This window comes from Rhagoletis pomonella, unplaced genomic scaffold (assembly GCF_013731165.1).
Source record: "Rhagoletis pomonella isolate Grant_MI unplaced genomic scaffold, Rhpom_1.0 Rhpom_scaffold_06911, whole genome shotgun sequence".
In the NCBI taxonomy this organism is placed as follows: domain Eukaryota; kingdom Metazoa; phylum Arthropoda; class Insecta; order Diptera; family Tephritidae; genus Rhagoletis; species Rhagoletis pomonella.
The window spans coordinates 3678-6809 of NW_023465442.1; positions in this window are offsets into that span (position 1 = coordinate 3678).

Genomic DNA, 3132 nt, shown 5'->3' on the forward strand with positions numbered 1-3132 from the left:
GCTTAAAACGTTCTGGAAGTCGGGGCAGCTCCAAGTTTTCTGCCTCCGGGGCCTCTTCTTTTATTTGAAAGTACGGAGATTTCTTGACCAAGGGTTTATTCTGAGCAGCTAAGTCACGCTTACTTTTGTAGTGAAGGTACCGAGCCACATAATCTCCTAGCAAATGTCCTGTTGACCGACTGAACTGTCTGGTCAATATGGGTGGTAAATCACCCAGCGGGTTTGACTCGTCTGTTAATCCCAGCTTATCAAAATCAACTAAAAAGTAAAATGGCGAAAAAGTATCAATTTAAAAAGTTTCCCTTGTTAGTAGTTCAGGCATCGTACATTTCTATAGGTATCGTTTTCTGAAGGTGCGATTTTAAGCCCAGCAAGCGAATTAAACTAAAAGCTACTTTTTTAATATTTTTATTGAGCTTTGTACCACGATTGTTTATTAGGAAGTCTAGAAAAAAGAAGTCTGATGAGGAGATGTGGTGATCTCCGAAATAGCTGCTATAACTTCTACCGCTTAGACTTTGTTGCTTTTTCAATTTTTCCTAATAAACAATCGTGGTACAAAGCTCAATAAAAATATTAAAAAATAAAATGTTAATAAGCCACAATAACATTGATAAAAGCTTATTTGTTAAAAGTTTTTTTCAAATAAACATTGAACATTGGAAACGGAATAATTTGCTTTATAAAACACATATTTCAAAATAACCGATTTAGTGTCAGGATCTGGGAACGAAATATATGTGCTGCTATGTATTTTTGAAGTCCTCACCTCAAAAAACATGGTGGATATTATGTGAGAAGCTCGGTTTTTGTGGTTAGGAAAACATAATGGAGCACAAGGGACTTCTAATTCGCGTTCAGCGCAGGAAAGGATCGTCTGATTCCCGAGCGGCGAATTTTTTTGTTAAGTGGCTTTGTATACATAACAGAGACCCACAAAAAAAGTATCACAATCTGGCAACGATACATATGTATGTATTCTCTTCTCTTGTATTTTGATGCGTTTAACACGAATTTGATTTCCGTGTTCCTTCATCACGTCAGGATTTTTTCCTTATCTAAAAAGTGCCTGCAACATAATATCCGCCATATTTTTTAGGTTAGGGTTGAACCCAGACCCGTTCTGCTGACTGTTTTTCTTGTTCAATACATACGAGGCAACCGTGGCACAGTGGTCCAATGTGCAATGAAGCGAGGGTAATTTAATTAAACTTTTTTTTTTAATTTTTCAATAAAATTTTTATCAAATATGCAAGAATATTGTCTACTTAAGAGTAAATACAACTTTGTTTGAAAAAATTTGGCTACATATAAACATAACGGTATCCAAAAGTCATAGAATGCAATAAGTGAAAAATGAAATTGTGCGTGCAACGAAAACTGAGTATTTTTAAGGCTCAATAACTTGTTTAAATAAACTTTGTTTTAACTTCATTTCTTTCTCCGTCATTGTTTTAAGTAAGAAAATTCAGGAAATGTAAAAATTATTACCGTAGTGGACGCACATATTTTTTTGGAGCTGATAACGTTTTAATCATTTTGGTGAGGACCAAATTATTATTATTTTTGTTTTTGTAGACGAAATCTTTCTTATATGGCGGAATATAGATCACTTACTATACTTATTCTCTCAACTGATGTATATACTAATAGAATCCACAAACAAATTCTGCGGCTAGCTGCGGCACCCATACATTTATTTTCAATTTTCAAAATGACTCCTAAAATTTCAAGGCAGGAAATTTTTGATTTTTGGCTGTCGACCCCTAAAAATGAAAGACTTGATGGAATAATGGATTTTGTACCAGGTAATATCAGTCTAGGATCTAGTGATAGAATCAAATTTGATAAATTGAAATCATACGGGCGAAGTTAATTCAGAACTAAAGTGGACAAAAGTTTTCCGAAAAAGAGAGCGGTTTGTGACTGCAAATAAAGATCGGCTCGAGTTTGAAATAGACTTGTCACAATTTGTGTGTTCTAAGTTTGGTAAGCCGACATTTTCTGCTGGTAGGCCAGCTAAAAGTTTTGAAGATTGTTGCCAAAAGGTTAAAATGAAGAAAGCTAATGAGCTTTCGGAAGTTATCGAACCAGATGTATTTTTTTTGGCCACTGAACTAAAAATGAGATCTTCAGCTACGCTACTTAATGAGCTTTTAAGTGCTTCTCCAGAAAGAGGTACTGCTATTAAGAAGGTCAGATTGGCAAAGAAGAGTCCTAAAGATATTTCGCCTGAAGAAGCTCTCGCACTAATAACACCGGCACGCAAAAAAAATTAGTGTGATGTGCATTTGACCGGACCTACCAAGGGTTATGCATTTCGACCCACAGAATCCGAATTTGAAGTCCGTTTGGCCAATATACCTCCTAGATTTCGTGAAAACTTAAAACAAAAAATCGTAAAATATAGCGAAAATCGGCATGATCGGTGATGTTCTTTGCGAGCAAATAAACGAAAATAAGGTAAATCTTCACATAATTTTCATTAGTTTGTAGTTTTTGTTAAATTTTTTATCTTGTTCTCCTTTTATGAAGATGCAAATACAATTTAAAATAATGATAGTTTGGCATAAAGTTTACACACATATGTACATTAGAGTGGTCCAAAAAAATAAAGTCGGAGTTTTAATGCCGGCACACCCTAGGATTGATCTATATCGAAAAAAATATACCCCTATTTTTTTATTTTGAAATTAAAAAATATTTAGTGAGTGCTCAAAGCGCTCAAAGTTTTCCATGTGTTTTATATGGAGAAAAAAAAACTTTTCGTAGAAATGGTATAAAACTCTTGAAAATCAATATCGAACGGAAAACTGTGGTTCTCTTCAGGAGACTTCCAGTATTAATATCCAATTGTTTATTTAACCATTTTTTATGATTAAAGATTTTTTATTGGTCCCCCCATTGCATTTTCTAAGAGCAACTATAAAATATAGTTATCATGAAAAAATTGTTAAAGAAACAATTGAGTATTATTACTGGGAATCTCCAGAAGATAAGTAAAGTTTTCCGATCGAAAAATATAGATTTTCAAGAATTCTACACTATTTCTACGAAAAGTTTTTTTTCTCCATATAAAATACAAGGAAAACTTTGAGCGCTTTGAGCACTACTTAAATTATTTTTTATTTC